Below are 19,521 nucleotides of genomic sequence, written 5' to 3' on the forward strand. Positions count from 1 at the left end.
CTTCATTTATAATTTTGTTCTGTGTTGTATGTGTCATTAATTTCTGTGTAATGACTGAAGTTAATATTTTGTATATTGTTGGTAGGCATGTTATGGGGCGATATTTAGCTGGGTTTGCTGTGTCTGCTTGATCTTTAGGTTTCAGATAAGTTATTCCATGTGTAAGTGTATCAGGGAATGTGTATGGGTCTGCAATGTAACTTAAATAATTTAGTTAGATGTGAATGTGTTGAGGCGAATTTCTTTAGCCAGAAATTTGCTATTTTATCTTTTCCAGGGGCTTTCCAATTGTGAGTAGAATTAATCGCTTGGGTGACTTCATGTTGCAAAATTATCACTTCAGGCATTTGTGGTATCATCTTGTATGTATCTGTTTCTGCTTGTATCCACCGTGCATGCCCGTTATGTTGTACCAGGTTTGACCATATGTTGCTCCAGAAGTGTTCCATGTCTGTTATGTTTGGTGGATTGTCTATTTTAATGTCTGGTAAAATTTCTTTTGGTTTGTGTTGAATGTTTGGTTTTGTTTCCTTCTATTTTCACTTTTTTTGTATCTTCTAAGTCGTTTGGCCAATGCTTGTAATTTCTGCTTCTTTTCATCTAATTGCTCTATCACTTCTTGTTGTGAGATTTTTACTTAACCTTTTTCGTATTTTTTTCTGACATTTCATTTCTTATAAATTGTGTTAGCTGTCCGATGTCTTTTCTCAGTTTTTCTATTCTGATCTCTAGCCTGTGTTGCCATGCTGTTTTTGTGGGTTTCTTCTGTGTGTTGGTTGGTTCTGATCTCTGCCTAGTGTGTATATTTAGTGTAGTGAGTGCTCCTATATAAACCAGTAGTTGTAACTCTTCCATAGTTGTGATTTCATTTATTTTGTTGTGAATGATTGTGTTGATAGTTTTTATTGTTGTTTCGACTTGTAGGTTATTTGGCGGTCTATGCAAGAATGGTCTAACGTCTGTATTTGTGTCTTTGTATTCTATATATGTCAGCTGAAATTTTTCTTCTGTATCTAACATGTCACTTCGTGTTCTGTTTGTGCTTGTTCTGGTGGCTGTCTTAAGATTTCGTTTTCCTCTGATTGTTTAATTGATGCGTGTTGTTCTTTGTTTGTTTGCTCTGGGATGTTTGAGTCCATTACTGTATTTTCTTCTTCTGATTGCACATTATTTTGTTCCAGTATTTGTTGTTGGATGTTTTCTGATTCTGACTGGGGTATCCTGTTATTTTTGATTATTACACGGATCTGATCAGCTAGTCGTTGTTCTGTTAAAAATTTTAATTCTGGGTATCTGGTAATAAATGTTGTGTATACTTATGATCTGTATCCATTTGTGTTGGTTCCTAGGTTTGTTGCTTGGTAATAACATAACATGAGGTGTCGATTAACTTCATCTGACCATCTCATCCTCTGTCTTTGTTTTCCTTCTAGGGTGGTTGCAGGAAGAATATCCTGCTAAACACCTCTATTTGGATTTGAATCATTTTCCAGTTGGCTAGCAGTGTCGTTACCATTGTGGGCGGGCATAGGGTTCAAGCGTCGTCCCTGACCATGACGGCGCTTGTCCGAGGCTTCTTTAGTTCTGTCCTGAACCAACTAATCACACTAAAAAGGGTGTTAGCCCTATTAGTGGTTTGTTCTTTTCGTCGCCTTTTACGACTGGCAGAACACACCGGAGGCCTATTCTTTTCCCGGGCCTCCACGGGAATTATTATTATTATTATTATTATTATTATTATTATTGATGTTGTTGCTTTGCCTTTAACGAGCGCAGTTAGACTAAACTACATGGCCAATTCCTTTTGCTGCCGTCCGCAGCTCGTAGTCTCGCGGTCGCGCTCTGGCTTCCCGAGCATGGGCTCCTGGGTTCGATTCCCGGCGGGTTCAGGGATTTTCGCCTGCCTCGAGATGATTGGGTGTTTGTGTTGTCCACATCATTTCTTCATCATTCATGAAAGCGGCGAGATTGGGCTGAGCAAAGTTTGGGAATTTGTACGGGCGCTGATAACCGCGCAGTTGAGCGCCCCACAAACCAAGCATCATCCTTTTGCTGCCTTCCTTGCTGCCCAAACTTCCCTCATTCGCTCGCTGTGTTTCTGTTTCCGGTCCTTTGCCCATGCTTTTAATCGGCTTCGTGTCTTCGGCTTCATCTTGGTCGCCTTTTTGATTGCTCATATTTCTTTCATCTTCCGGCTGTGCTCTTGTTTGCTTTCTTCGGTCCATTTTACGCCTGTTCGTTTGTCACAGTGTATCTCATGTAGTTTATTTTTCTTAATGATGATTCTGAATTTTATACTGTCGTTTATTGTGTTTGGTGTGATGTTGAGTTGGTTCAGGTCGGTTTTTACCTCTGTCACCCATTTGTTGTTTCTAGTGGTTACACAGTCAAAGATCTGTTTGGTCGCTCTGTGTGGTGGCATTCTATATGGGTGTCCATAGAATTGTAGTCTGCGTTTTCTAATATTTTCTGTGATTGTCTCCGTATGTTTGTATAGTTCCTCTGTAGGTTTCTTGATCCATATTTCATTGTTGTCAGTTGCGCCAAATATTTTCCTAAGCATTTTCCGTTCTACTTTCTCTAGTTGTCTGATACGTGTATGCCCTAGGATTAGTGTGGTCTCTGCTGCGTACAGTGCTTCGGGGAGCACCGTGTCCTAGTGGCGTAATTTGCCTTTTTGTGAGGTATACTTCTTGTTGTAATGATTCTACACTACTTTGTATGCCTTGTCCAGTTTAGTTTTTCTTTCTTCGTTTGAGTCTCTGTTCTGTCCGCTCATTTGTAGTGTTTCACCGAGGTAACTGAAGTTTCATCTTTTGCAAATGGTGCCGTACTTTGTGTTCAGAGATGAGAGTTTCTTTGTGCTCATGAAATGTCTCTTTTTCGTAAGAGATCTGTAGTCCAGTTTTGGAAGCGATTTCGTGTAGTTTTTCAATAGCTTATTTTGTTTCATTTATACCTTTCGCGACAACTGCCAAATCATCTGCAAAAGTCAGGCATTTAATCTGTAGGTTTCCTAAGGTTATCCCCTGTTGTGATATTTCCCATTCTTTTATTACTTATCTAACACTAAACTGAAAAGGAGAGGTGAGAGGCCATCGCCTAGTCTGCCATCTGTGCGAATTTCAAAGGGCTTTGATATTTCTCGACAGAACTTCACTTTGGAGGTCGTGTTGGTCAAGGTTTGCTCTATGATAGTCCGTGTTTTGTTGTCTACCTTGTATTCGGCTAGAATTTTGAAGAGAGTTTTCCGGTCGATAGAGTCGTACGCCTTTTTGAATTCGAAAAAGGTAATGATCAGGTTCTGTTTGTGTTGAAATCATTTTCGGCTTCCAAATTTGTTCCGCGCAAGACCGCACTTTACGGAAGCCTCTTTGGTATTCCCCAATCAAGTGGTCGGTCTGGCATTCTAGTCTGTTTAGTAAATCTTTAGAGAGGATCTTGTATTTGAACGGTAGTAGAGATATTCCACTGTAGTTGTTCGGGTCAGTCTTGTCACATTTTTTGTGTAGTGGTTGTATCAGGGCAGTTTTCCAGTCTTCAGGAATTTTCATGTTTTCCCAGATATCTTCCAAGATCATGTGGATGTCTTTGAGTTCTGGGTCTCGTAACTTCCAGATTTCCGCGATGATGCCGTCTTCTCCTGGCGCTCTAAGACTCTTGAGCAACTTGATTATTTCTTTAACTTCTTCTAAGGTTGGAGCACCACTATCTGGATTGTACGTGCTCGTTTCTGTCATCAGTTCTTCCGTAGGGGGGTCCGTGTTGAGTTTTTCAAATTATTGTGTCAAAATTTCACAATTGTTTTTGGTATTGGTTTCTAGGGCTCCATCCAGTTTTCTGAAGCACACGTTGTGTGGTTGATATCCAGTCGCCGTTTATCATACTGTCGTTTTTCACAGCGAATTATTTTGCTTGATTGTTTCTGTGTTTTCAGAAAATTCGTCCAGTTCCCTGGGGATTTATGACTACTAAATTTTTTCCATACACTGATTCGTTGGTCAATAGCTTGGTCACGTGTGTGGTTCCACCTACGGTGTTTCCTTGTGCGTGGTGCTCGTGCTAGTTTCATGGCCTCTCGGATTCTTCCTGAAAGTTGTGTCCAGTCTGTCGTTTTTTTTTTCATTTCTATTTCGTCTAATATTTGTGTCTGGTTTAAAGTAAGGTATTCTGGATCTGGTCTAACAATTTTGTGCTTCGGGAGCTTTTTATTGGGCAAAAGACGAATCCTGATCTGTAGTAGGTGGTGGTCTGAGTCGAAGTAACCTTTTCGTGTGTCTGTGTTCAAAATTTCTTTTTGTGAGTCTTTCTGGACTATTACGTGGTCGATTTGTGGTTCTTGCTTTTCACTGGGGAATTTTCATGTGGTAAGTATCAGTGTTGGTTTCTTGAATTTTGTTGACATAATGGCGAGGTCGTGGGTCCATCAGGTGTTTTCCATACTTGTTTGCGCTGTGGTTAGCACACTGGACTCGCATTCGGAAGGACGACGGTTCAATCCCGCGTCTGGCCATCCTGATTTAGGTTTTCCGTGATTTTCCTAAATTGCTCCAGGCAAATGCCGGAATGGTTCCTTTGAAAGGGCACGACCGACTTCCTTCCCCATCCTTCCCTAATCCTATGAGACCGATAACCTCGCTGTTGGCCCTCTTCCCCCAAAACAACCAACCAACCAACCATACTTGTTTGTGTCCTTGTGTGGAATGTCTGTATTCCTTTTCTTTTCCGAGTTTTGCGTTGAAGTCTTCCAGTATTATTTTGACTCTATGTGCAGGAATTTTCCTGATAGTTTCTTCCATTGTCGTCCAGAAGTCATCAATTTCGTCCGGGTTTTTCTATTGTAATCATTAGTCGGTGCATCTTTCCTCTCTTCATCAGTATGTTCACGTTGAGTGTGCCGATGTAGTGTTTGCGTTTGGTCTTGAGGGAGTTTGAGAAGCTCCGATTCTTCTCGTGATGTCCGTGAGCCCCCAGAATCCGATGCTCACGACGATCCCAGTCTATTGACTGGGGCCCGGGGTATGAGGTTTTTCTCGTTGTACCATCATGATGTTTAGTAGTTGGATGTATGGCATGCTGCCGAGTACAACCTGACTTCCCAGATCTGGAGGTTGGTTGAGGCCGCCACTGAAATGTGGAACAGACGCCTTTTGTAGCCGCCGACTGGGGGAACAGACGCTACTAGTAGTTTTGGTCCGCCCTGAGTATTCATTTCCTCGATATCATCTACATCTAGGAGGCATTCCCCTATCCGCCACCTGGGGAGGCGCTCGGTTGCGGGTCTACTAACCGCCTCGATATACATTTGGCGTTCGAGGGATTTTTGAACACGGATCTCCCCTTTTCTAAACCAATACCGTTACCACATAACCACGAAGCAGTGGTTGTACAGATTCTCGTAATGTTGCACATCTTGAGCTTGGATCATTCACTGTTCCAATTTTACTTCTTTTTTCACAGTTCAGCACAACTTCTTCCTGTGTTCACGCGTCATCTGTGTTTAGTTTTTGACCGGCTATCCTCTTGGACATCTTATCACTAATTCTGAGTGGTTGCGATGGGAAGTTTCCCTTATTAGCAGGGTGTACTTATTAAAGTATCAGCCCCTATGTCTATAAAAAATGCGAGACGCAACTCCCAAGACTGACTGCTATACGAAAGAATGTGGTAATGCTAGCCTAGCATGGAGGGCTATCATGTTGTTTCAGAAGAAGTTGAGTAGCATAGTCACTGTGGTGTAGTGGTTATGGTACTAGACTTTTGCATGGCAGGTCGTGAATTCAAAACTCACCTGGAATCTAAAATTTTAATTTCTATTTACGATTCGAGTACATTCTGGAGGTATCCACAGATGTCAAGAATAATTGTACGGGAATGTTCTGTAACTGTATATACAGGGTGGTTCATTAATAGCGACCAGGCAAAATATCTCACGAAATAAGCATCAAACGAAAAAACTACAAAAAAACGAAACTCGTCTAGCTTGGAGGGGGAAACCAGATGGCGCTATGGCTGGCCCTCTAGATGGCGCTTCCATAGGTCTCAACGGGTATCAACTGAACTTTTTTAAATAGGAACCCCATTTTTTTATTGAATATTCGTGTAGTGCGTAAAGAAATATGAATGTTTTAGTTGGACCACTTTTTTGCTTTGTGATAGAAGGCGCTGTAGTAGCCACAAACGTATAATACATGGTATCACGTAACATTCCGCCAGTGCGGACGGTATTTGCTTCGTGATACGTTACTCGTGCTGCAATGAACAGTTTACCAGTTGCGGAAAAGGTCGATATCGTGTTGACGTATGGCTATTGCGATCAAAATGCCCAACGGGCGTGTGCCATGTATGCTGCTCGGTATCCTGGACGACATCAACCAAGTGTCCGGACCGTTCGCCGGATAGTTACGTTATTTAAGGAAACAGGAAGGTTTCAGCCACATGTGAAACGTCAATCACGACCTGCAACAAATGATGATGCCCACGTAGGTGTTTTAGTTGCTGTCGCGGCTAATCCCCACATCAGTATCAGACAAATTGAGCGAGAATCGGGAATCTCAAAAACGTCGGTGTTGAGAATGCTACATCAACATCGATTGAACCCGTACCATATTTCTATTGCACCAGGAATTGCATGGCGACGACTCTGAACGTCGTGTACAGTTCTGCCACTGAGCACAAGAGAAATTACGGAAAGATGACAAATTTTTTGCACGCGTTCTGTTTAGCGACGAAGCGTCATTCACCAATAGCGGTAACGTAAACCGGCACAATATGCATTATGGGGCAACGGAAAATCCACGATGGCTGCAACAAGTGGAACATCAGTGACCATGGCAGGTTAAAGTATGGTGCGGCATTATGGGAGGAAGGATAATTGGCCCCCATTTTATCGATGGCAATCTGAATGGTGCAATGTATGCTGATTTCCTACGTAATGTTCCACCGATGTTACTACAAGATGTTTCACTGCATGACGGAATGGCGATGTACTTCCAACATAATGGATGTCCGAAACATAGCTCGCGTGCGGTTGAAGCGGTATTGAATAGCGTATTTCATGACAGGTGGATTGGTCCGCACGTTCACCGGATCTGACGTCGCTGGATTTCTTTCTGTGGGGGAAAGTTGAAGAATATTTGCCATCGTGATCCACCGACAACGACTGACAACATTCGTCAGCGCATTGTCAATGCATGTGCGAACATTACGGAAGGCGAACTATTCGCTGTTGAGAGGAAAGTCATTACACGTATTGCCAAATGCAATGAGGTTGACGGACATCATTTTGAGCATCTATTGCATTAATTTGGTATTTACAGGTAATCACGCTGCAACAGCATGCGTTCTCGGAAATGATAAGTTCACAAGGGTACATGTATCACGTTTGAACAACCGAAATAAAATGTTCAAACGTACCTACGTTCTGTATTTTAATTTAAGACGACCTACCTGTTACCAACTGTTCGTCTAAAATTGTGAGCCGTATGTTTGTTACTATTGCAGCGCCATCTATCACGAAGCAAAAAAAGTGGTCCAACTAAAACATTCATATCTTTACGTACTACACGAATATGTAATAAAAAATGGTGGTTCCTATTTTTAAAAAAACGCAGTTGATATCCGTTTGACCTATGGCAGCGCCAACTAGCGGGCCAACCATAGCGCCATCTGGTTTCCCCTTCAAGCTAGACAAGTTTCGTTCTTTGTAGTTTTTTTCGTTTGATGCTTATTTCGTGAGATATTTGGCCCGGTCACGATCAATGGAGCACCCTGTATACCGTATGTGCTCTGGCCAGAGGCAGTTCGCTCCACGCTCTTGTATGTGCAATTGCTGAATAAACCTTCGTTAAGTGAAGTTAGTGTTCGTCATTCATCTAATTACACCTTCTTCTACGTGACAATATTATATGATGGGCTTTGATATCATTTTAAGCAGGTCTAAGACGAGTATTTTAATAAAATAGTACACACAATGTAGACTTAGGTCCTCAGACCAGTGCTTGTGTGTCCTCTGTAGTAGAACTAAATGGCTCAGAATACATTACATAATCGATTTCCGCGTTAAATAATTAAAACTATAGGCAGAGAGAGAAAATTTTGCTTTGGGTCGCCACAGCTCAAACACAGTTTAGTCGATGATTCGTATAAAATATCCTGGTAAATGCTCAAGATAGCAGCCCTTTCGGTTATATACTCTAAGTGCGGATGTGTTACAATTTTTGTGTGTGTGTGCGCTGCAACGTGTATACCCTGAAGCCAAGGGGTAGGGAGGATATGATTTATTTCTGCCTTCATGACACCTAAAACGCCTACTAATGGAGGAAAAAGCACCCAGGCCACTTTATAGCAGGAGTGTAATAGTTTCTTTAAATAATAACCTATGGCCGAAAAATGTTATACAGAGGATGGACACAAGAGGTCGCAGGATGACAGAGCTATCAGTCGACCCTGGCCATTCAACTCAGACTAACCTACCACAACGGACCTGGTGATGAGATATAAAGCAATACCTGCGCTGACTGTAAATCTGACCGTCCGTCACCAGCGTGCGTCCTATCTCCTGCAAAGCAGTCAATGTTGTGTGTGTCGTAAGCAGTAAATTTTCCACAGTGCATACTACCGGAAAAGACAACATAAAAAAGGCTAATGTACGATAGATAGTTTTGTTAAACGCCAAACGCCAATCAATAGTATTAGGGACACACACACACACACACACACACACACACACACACACACACACACACACACACGCACACACGCGCACACGCACACGCACACGCACACACACACACACACACACGCACACGAGCTAGTGCTAGTATGTAGTATGACAATTTCGTCCTGTCACCACGTGTCTTTAGAATTCATCATAGTTCCACTACTAAAAGCATATATGGTGACATTCCCCCTCATATCTACTCATTACAGTCCCTCTGTACCTATTACGCCAACTGTATTATGATTTTTTTAAAGTATGTGACGCCATGTCTAGCCTTCATTCCGTATAAACATTAAAATACGTGTAATTTTTATTTTCCAAGGGACCTGCGAGCTTTCTCCTCAACCTTTAGAGCAGATCTCTGTCAGTATGAAGCTAGATGGTTCTAATAATTCGCTCGTCCTCGTAGTTTTCTAGGAAAGTATCCAAGACGGAGCTCCACACACTTTGATCTAGTGATTTTGTTACAAAAAGTCTGCTACACACTAAATATAAATACAGATAACCTGTCTGACCATGTGTAACCGAATTTTACTGATTTTTTATATTTTCCACATTTTCCCATATTTAAATTTACAAATACATATGTATACTCTTATTGCTTACATAATTAGGTGTGGCTTGCTATTTTTTTATACCGTTGAAGTTTGATACCGAGACCCAACCCAGCCAGGGTATCTACTTATTCCTCCAAATGTCAATGCTAAGTGCCAAAACCAATGCTAATACACAACGTGCACATACATGGATTGCTGCGTAGGTCACCTGTTGACGTCATTCTGTTGTAACCACACATAGCACTGTTACCATATGCTATTTAGGGTTTTGGCTTCCAGCTAAGATGCATTCCATTGTGTGCCCTACATATTTTTTTACGAATACTAATGTACTAATGCAGATTCACATGTCGTCTAAACCAAAATCGTTGGGAGGATTAAATACTGTCGATTTGTGTGGCTGTAGATATATTCCATGAAATCCAGTCCGATAATTGGTTATAATCCTACGCTGTGTATGGATATAGTTTTAATTACACTGACGGAAAAAAATCGCAACACCAAGAAAGAATCGTGCGACATAAATGAAAGTTGGTAGGCATGTTTCTACATGTAAACGTGATATCTATTCAAATTTCGCGCCTTTCCCATAAGAGTGGAGCCAGTAACGACACTATGAAGATGCAAATGAGGTTTCTTCTAAAAATATGCCATAACGATCGTGAGCATTAGTTCCTTTTAAGACTGGACATAGTAAGTTGATGTTAGTCAAGAATGCCTTTAAGGCGACAAAGACGCCATTAAAAACACCTTACTGTGTTTAAACGAGGCCGTGTAACAGGACTACGCTGGACGGAGTGGCCGCGCGGTTAGAGGCGCCATGTCACTGATTGCGCGGCCCCTCCCGCCGGAGGTTCGAATCCTCCCTCGGTCATGGGTGTGTGTGTTGTTCTTAGCAGAGATTAGTTGAAGTGTTTAAGTCTAGGGACCGTTGACCTCAGCAGTCTGGTCCCTTAGGAATTCACACACATTTCAACATTTGAATAGGACTACGAGAAGCTTCTGCGATACTGCAGAAAGACTTGGCAGGAACGTAGCCACTGTACATGTCTGCTGGAAGCTGAGATCATAAGAATGTATGGTTGCAACATCATCTACATGGTTACTCTGCAATTCACACTTAAGTGCCTGGCAGAGGGTTCATCGAACCATTTTCATACTACTTCCCTACCATTCCACTCAAGAATGGCGCGTGGGAAAAAGGAACAAATGGCTCTGAGCACTATGGGACTTAACATCTATGGTCATCAGTCCCCTAGAACTTAGAACTACTTAAACGTAACTAACCTAAGGACAGCACACAACACCCAGCAATCACGAGGCAGAGAAAATCCCTGACCCAGCCGGGAATAAATAGGAACACCTAGGCCGAAACCTTTCCGTTCGAGCTCTGATTTCTCTTATTTTATTATGGTGATCATTTCTCCCTACGTAACTGGGTGTCAACAAAATATTTTCACATTCGTAAGAGAAAGTTGGTGATTGAAATGTCAGTGACTACAACCCCAACTCGCGTATCATATCAGTGACACTCTCTCCCCTATTGCGCGATAACACGAAACGAGCTGCCCTTCTTTGCAGTTTGTCGATGTCCTCCGTCAATCCTACCTCGTAAGAATCCCACACCGTGCAGCAATATTCCAGCAGAGGACGGACAAGTGTAATATAGGCTGTCTCTTTAGGGGGTTTGTCGCATCTTCCGAGTGTTCTCCCAACAAAGCGCAGTCTTTGTTTCTCCTTTCCCACAATGTTATCTATGTGGTCCTTCCATTTTAAGTTGCTCGTAATTGCAATCCCTAGGTATTTAGTCGAATTGAAAGCCCTTAGATTTGTGCGATTTATCGTATACCCAAAATTTAACGGATTTCTTTTAGTACCCATGTGGATGACCTCGCTCTTTTCTTTGTTTAGTGCCAATTGCCACTTTTCGCACCATACAGAAATTCTTTCTAGATCATTTTGTAATTGGAATTGATCGTCTGATGATTTTACTAGATGCTAAATTACAGCGTCATCAGCAAATAATCTAAGGGGGCTGCTCAGATTATCACCCGGATCATATATGTAAATCAGGAACGGCAGAGGGCCAGTGACACTACCTTGCGGAACGCTAGATATCACTTCTGTTCCACTCGAAAATTTATCATTTCTTATTATGAACTGTGACCTCTCTGAGAGGAAATCACGAATCCAATCAAACAACTGAGACGATACCCCATATGCATGCAATTTGATTAATAGTCGCTTGTGAGGAACGATATCAAAACCCTTCTGGAAATCTAGGAATATGGAATCGATCTGAGATCCCTTGTTGACAGCATTCATTAGTTCATGGGAATAAAGAGCTAACTGTGTTGCACAAGAACGATATTTTCTGAATCCATGTTGGTTGTGTATCAATAAGTCATTTTCTTCATGGTGATTCATAATGTTCGAGTATAGTATATGCTCCAAAATCCTAGTGCAAATTGAGGTCAGTGATATGGGTTTGTGCCGGCCGAAGTGGCCGTGCGGTTAAAGGCGCTACAGTCTGGAACCGCAAGACCGCTGCGGTCGCAGGTTCGAATCCTGCCTCGGGCATGGATGTTTGTGATGTCCTTAGGTTAGTTAGGTTTAACTAGTTCTAAGTTCTAGGGGACTAATGACCTCAGCAGTTGAGTCCCATAGTGCTCAGAGCCATTTGAACCATTTGATATGGGTTTGTAATTCAATGGGTTACTCCTATTTCCTTTCCTTAATATTGATGTGACCTGTGCTACTTTCCAGTCTTTAGGAACAGACCTTTCGTCAAGGGAGCGGTTGTATACCATTGTTAAGAAAGGCGCTATTGTGTCTGCATACTCTGAAACGAACCTGATTGGTATACCATCTGGACCGGAAGACTTGCCATTCTTAAGTGATTTGAGTTGTTTCGCAACACCTAAGATATCTACTTTTATGTCATTCATGCTAACAGCTGTTTTGGTTTCGAATTCTGGAATATCTACTTCGTCTTCTTTCGTGAAGAAATTACGAAAAACTGTATTCAGTAACTCTGATTTAGTGGCACCACCATCGGTAACATTTCCATCGCTATCGCGCACAGTCGATATTGACTATTTTTTGCCACTGGTGTACTTTACATACGACCAGAATCTCTTTGGGTTATCTCCCATATTTTGAGACAATGTTTCATTGTGGAAATTATTAAAAGCATCTCGCATTGATGTCCGCACTAAATTTCGAGCTTCCGTGAAACTTACCCAGTCCTGGGAATTTTGCGTTCTTCTGAATTTGGCATGTTTTTTTCGTTGCTTCTGCAACAGTGTTCTGACGTGTTTTGTGTACCATGGTGGATCAGTCCCGTCTCTTATTAACTTATGCGGTATGAATCTATCTATTGCTGTCGATGCTGTACCTTTGAATTTGAGCCATATCTGGTCTACACTTACATAATTAGCTTCGAAGGAATGTAGACTCTCTCTTAGGAAGGCATCAAGCGAATTTTTATCTATTGTTTTAAATAGATATATTTTGCGTTTTTTTAGTGGATTTGGTTGATATGGTTTTGAGCCTCACTACAATGACCTTGTGTTCACTAATCCCTGTATCCGTCATGACGCTCTCAATTAAATCAGGATTATTTGTGACTAAGAGGTCAAGCGTGTTTTCGCAACGATTTACAATTTGTGTAGGCTCATGAACTAATTGTTCAAAGTAATTCTCAGAGAAAGCATTTAGTACAATTTCGGAAGATGTTTTCTGTTTACCACCAGCATTGAACATGTATTTTCGCCAACAAATCGAGGGTAGATTGAAGTCTCCACCAATTATAACTGAATGAGTGGGGTACATATTTGTAATGAGATTAAAGTTTTCTTTGAACCGTTCAGCTATTATATCATCTGAGTCGAGGGGGTCGGTATAAGGAACCAATTATTATTTTGGTACGGTTGTTGAGTATAACCTCTACCCATAGTAATTTGCAGGAACTATCTATTTCAACTTCACTATAAGCTAAACTACTACCAAGACACAAACACACCACCACCTACTTCATTTAATCTATCCTTTCTGATCACGGTTTGTGCCTCTGTAAAAATTTCGGCAGAATTTATCTCCGGCTTTAGCCAGCTTTCTGTTCCTATAATGACTTCAGCTTCAGTGCTTTCTATCAGCGCTTGAAGCCCTGCTACTTTTCCAACACAGCTACGACAATTTACAACTACAGTACCGACTGTTGCTTGGTAGATTCTCGTCGTTTCTTTGCCCTGTACCCTTTGAGACTGGAGCCCTTTTTTATCTTTCCCGAGACTAACCTAAAAAACCGCCCAGTCCACGCCACACAGCCTCTGCTAACCGTGTAGCCGCCTCCTGTGTGTAGTGGGGCTCCAGATGACCAAGTGGCACTACTGAGAGGGATGAGCATCGTGTTCGACGGATGGCTCTGACTCATCATACTGCACTTGCAGCAACAATTTGATTAGAAATTTGCACCACAGTGACACAACGAACTGTTATAAATCTCTTACTTCAAGGACAGCTCCGAGCTAGGCGCCTTGTAGCGTACGTTACACTGAACCCATACCACCTCCATGTGCGACCAGTGGTGCGAAGCCAGAGCCCATTAGAGGGCAGGGTGGGGGTCTGTTGTGTTCACTGGTGAATACTGGTTCCGCCTCGATACCAGTCATGGCCGTGTGTTGGTTAGGAATAGGCCAGTTGAGGGTCTCCAAGGAACCCGTCTGCGTGATAGACATGCAGGACGAATACTTGGAGTTATGGTCTGGGGTGCGATTTCGTATGATAGCAGGAGCACTCTCGTGGTTATTCTATGCACCCTGACAGCAAAATTGTACGTCAGTCTGGTGATTCGTCCTATTCTGCTGTCATTCATGAACAGCATTCCAGGGCGTGTTCTGCAACAGGATAACGCTCGCCCTACATACCGCTGTTGCAAGCCAACATGCTCTGCAGGGTGTCGAAATGTTGCCTGAGCCTGCGCGATCACCAGATCCGTCTGCAATCGATTACATACTGGACATCATAGGACAACTCCAGTGTCATCCACAAACAGCATTAACCATCTCTATATTAACCGACCAAGTGCAACAAGTGTGGAACTCCATCCCACAAACTGAAATCTGGCACTTGTACGACACAATTTATGCACGTCTTCGTGCTAGCATTCAACACTCTGGCGGTTACACTGGTTATTATTGTACCAGGATTTCATATTTGTAATGGCTAATCTCGCACTTCATTGAACTGTGATCTTGCAATGTTAATTACTTAAATATATTACCTAGACAAATGTATTCACGAAATTTCATTACTCTATGTTAATTATTTTTTGGTGTTGTGATTTTTTCCTTCAGTATATTTAATCTGGAAATCGATTATATAAGCTACAAAACAGTGATGCTACCAATTCTACTGTGGACAGTCTCTAGGCTAGCAAACCAGTATGGGATACATTACCTTTCCCAGACTCTCGCCGTTGACCGACCATAAGCTTCTTCCTTCCTAGAGGGATTGTTCTTTTAAGAAACGTAGAGGAGGCTTTGTTGACTAGACTTACACCATTAAATATAAAATTTTTTGTATATGCAGTCCTTACATTATTCTTCAGTTTTGCTACTGGGATGTAATTCTAGCTTAGAAATTGTTGATCATGATGCCTTTTTTTTAGTGTTATAGCTATGAAAATAAGAATACATAAGTGTTATATTTTTAGCTGGCTATGTAAAAGCTGTGGAAGACAGTTGTTTTAACGTATTATTCGGTAACAGCAGAATGCAACAGCATACCTTGATGCTATACTTGAAAAAAGACGACCAGGACCTATAATTGTTTATACATCTATGTAATATATGCTTGCAGTTTTAAAGTGGAAATCTGAGTTATTCCACTGGATGACTGAAATCATGTCGTCTGCCCATCCTACTTCCTATAGAACCCAGACTGGGAAACTAGCTTTATTATGCACTCACAAGCTATGGCTGGCAGATACACAGTCTTCCCAGATGTGTTACAGTTCCACTAGGCAGTGCTACTGTCCGCGGCCATGCACGTACGATACTTACTCACTCACTCACTCACTCACTCACGAACGCACGCAGTATGGCACCTTGTGCTACTCACAAGAAACGATGCTAGACAGGAACACAGCTGTCGACCCATAATTTCTCTTTTCCTACACATAGGGTACGCTGGCTATGAATGTTATTTCTTGTTAGTGTATTCACAAAAGACCACTGTTCGATTTCAGTTCACGTAATACTAGCATGTTGATTGAACCTACTGGTACCAAGTCCTGCATTATATTATTGGTTTTTGGGAAAAAAATCTTCCATTTAGTGAGGTGGGTGTTTCTGCAACAAAAGATTCACGAATTGTGACCGGCAACGTTATAGAACTACACTTTAGGTTTATTAATCTGTTTGAGACTCATATCAGGCTGGGTTAATATATGTGGACTATGACTATCATGCACCCTATCTTAAAGGTATGATCCTCAAGAAGTTACCCCCAGCAAAATCCTGTAACAGGAAAGTAGCACATGGTTAGATTATGGATTTTTTTTTATAAATCTGATGTCGCATTTACTACCTCAGAAAAGAACATCAGAGTTTTAACTTGACTCCAATATTAGCTGATTTACGAGGTGTGACCATTAAGTAATGAGACTGATTTTCTTTGCAAGATGTGGCAATCCTGCAGGCTTGCGTAGGCAAAATATCTTTGACCTTGGTCTGTAAGCTGCTTCTAGTCCAAGCAGCACATCGATGCAACTTCTCAGTCGTGAGTTGTGCTGTAATAAGTTAACATGTGTTTGTGTCTCTCGTCACGGAAATGAAATCACATAATATTGCGCAAAGGTATGCTATTTCTTTTTGCGTTAAATTGGACGAAAACGCGACAACTTACGGTAAGTTTCAGAAGGCTTTTGGAGAGGAGGTTATGTCAAGAGTTCAAGTTTTTCGTTGGCATAAAATGTTTAGTGAAGGCATAACGAATGTTGAAGATGAAGATCGCGGTGGACGACAATCAACCTTACGGACGGATGCCAACTTGGTCAGCGTGCGTGAACTAGTACGATCTGATAGAAGATTATCCGTGAAAGTTATTGCAGAAGAACTGAACATCAATTGAGAAACGGTTCGTCTAACAATAACTGAAGATCTTGGTATGAGAAAGATATGTGCAAAAATAGTCCCCAAAAATCTCACACCACAACAGCGAGAAACACGGAAAGATGTGGCAGCCGATCTGTTAGAGGAAACGGAAATCAATCCAGAATTGTTGAGCCGTGTTATCACTGGTGATGAAAGTTGGTTTTTTCAGTACGATCTAGAGACAAAACGCCAAAGTTCGCAGTGGTGCTCAAAGGGATCACCCAGACCAAAACAGGCTCGCATGTCAAAGTCAAAAGTGAAATGCATGCTTGTGTGCTTCTTTGATTCCAAGGAATTGTTCATAAAGAGTGGGTTCCTCCTGGACTAACAGTTAACCAATATTACTACAAAGAAGTTTTAGAAAGACTTCGTAAAAGAGTTTTTCGTGTCTGTGCCAACACTGCTGACAATTGGATTCTGCATCACGATAATGCACCATCCCATACTGCTCTGTCAGTACAGTAATTTTTAACCTCAAAACAAATTTCAGTACTGCCACTGCTACCTTATTCATCAGATATCGCTCCGTGCGACGTTTTTCTATTCCCAAGAGTCAAAACAGCGGTTAAGGGACACTATTTTCAAACAACACAAGATGTCCAAAAAGCTGTGACGAGGGTCTTGGAGGGTATTACAGAAGATGAGCTCCAGAAATGGTACCATCAATGGCAGAAGCGCTGGAAAAATTGTGTGCAATCAGAAGGGAACTACTTTGAAGGATACAACACTAATCTTGACTAAAACGGTAAGCAACATTTCTTTTCACATCAGTATCATTACTTTATTGTCGCACTTCGTATGCTTGGTCATCGATGACTATGTTGTAGACAGAGCATTGCTTGAGTTCTAACAATATATCTGAACCAGTCAAGAGGGTCATTCGTGGTCAAATCTTATCATGCAACGCTTTAAACCTGATATTATTGTAACCAATACAGGTAGGGTGTGTCTTTGCTATTAAATAAAGCGTTTTGTAGTAAGACTGTATGGGTAAATCGAGCAGCTGACACAGGTGTAGTAAAATTATTTTAGTTTGCTTTTATTCATACAGCTCCTACTGGCTGCTTCGCACTCTCACCAGGTGAGGTGATGATAGTCTTATCAAACAGCTTTTCGTAATTAGAGACGCCGTCGCTAGTGAGTGTGCGCTCCTCAAATCGCCTATCCTTAACGACTGCACAGCAGAGCAGTCGATGGACAGTGCGATGGAGATTCTGTGCAGTGGTGGGAAGGATTACATGACTACAAGCTTCACTGATACACCGTTTTTCCGTTGTCGCCATCAGCCAATGTCCGCAATTTCAGACAGTCGACCCACGGACTGGCGGCCATATATTCGGAGAGGTGATGGATGGTTATGATCTGGTCACTATTTCTGGACTGGCTGCAGGCTTGCACTGTCTGCGTCGGCGTCAGCATCATAGCTCAAGGCTCGGTAGCGCAGACTGAGACATGCAACATCTCATTGTAAATACTGTTGTCAGGTACGTGCCACCCGTTTTTAGCAGTCATTGTTTGTTTGTTTGTTTTTGTGTGTGTGTGTGTGTGTGTGTGTGTGTGTGTGTGTGTGTGTGTGTGTGTGTGTGGCACAATTTGAAGCCGCATGGTCGTAGGTTTATCGTGAATGAGTCTTTCGAGAATCTGTTTCTCACCAGACGATGGTCGCAATTTTCATATCGTGTAGTGGGAGAGGCGCCGTGACTGCTGGAGTGGTTGACCGTCTACGTAGGAACAGTTTATTTTTGATACGCTGTGACCACCAACCACTTTCATTTGTGTGCGGTATGGATGTATATATTTTGGATTATTTCCACATGTCTCACCAACTGCGACATAGTCGCGTATACAACAGTGATCCAATACTGTCAAATGTTTTTTTATTCCAGTCATTGATCTCAATATTAATTCTTTAGACGCTGACCGGTTTCAGTCCGTAATGACCATCCTCAGATGTACAATATACGAATAATATACACCTAGTGAGCAGTGTGTCTTTCAACATTATACAACAATACGTATCACAATATACTATCATACAACCAGGGAAATATACAGAGAAAATACAGTAAGAAGTATCTTTTCTACACCATGTCCGAAAGTGATAAGGCCATAATGGCATCGTCAAAACATATAAATATAATCAGCACAGCATCGTCACATAGATCTAAAATAAGATGTAGAATAGGCCACATCGTCCACACAGTCATTATTGCAACTGGCCACTGAAGTAATCTGTTTGCCTATATCCTCCCTAGATGTCGCTACTGTGGGCTTACGCAAAAACATAATCTGATAAAAAACATTAGGTAAAATACATGTAGCAGGCTTTTAAAATTGATAACTATCATAGAAACTAATTGCGATACATTAAAAGACGAATACAGTTGCCCATATAAAATTATTAAAAGGAAATATATGAAGAGAATAGGTCCGACCCTTTTTATGGTGAATTTACGGTCGACAATTAATATACGTAATACATTGCCTATAGAAACCTGTAACTTGCCTATGAAAGATAAAATGTCCATATGACAGCTGAAAAAAGACAATGATCAGCGCCCACTGTTGGCTCGGCCGCCAAGATTTTATATAGGCGCGCACCGATTGTAAGAACTTAACCACTAGAGGGCTTTACATACATCTTGATATGTCTCCCACAGAAAACTGTCAATAAATAAAATTATATAGTCTGGCTACACATTCCATGAATAGGTAGGACATAATCAGTTACAGGATTAGAGCGACTAATGTATGGAAGTAAGGCAAATGCCTACTGTTCTCGACATAAATCATCAAGTAAGGCTAGGTATAAATACGCGAGGCATTATTTGGTTATCTTAGTACGTTATCGAACAAAGAAAAGTAGGCGTTGGTCCATCGAGTACCCTAGTGGGCTCATGCTTTTTGGCTTTGTAGATGTCCAGCTCCCCCAACAAGTCGAGAGGGTGACCCTTCTCTGCCCTGAATAAAATATGCATACAACTCTCGATGTTGCCTACAGTGTGGCCGGTTTCTGCCAATTGTATTCTCAATGCAGTTTTGCTATGTGCCTGCAAATGCTCCCTGAATCTATTTTTAAAAGAAC

Source organism: Schistocerca piceifrons, chromosome X, assembly GCF_021461385.2.
Source record: "Schistocerca piceifrons isolate TAMUIC-IGC-003096 chromosome X, iqSchPice1.1, whole genome shotgun sequence".
Classification (NCBI taxonomy): domain Eukaryota; kingdom Metazoa; phylum Arthropoda; class Insecta; order Orthoptera; family Acrididae; genus Schistocerca; species Schistocerca piceifrons.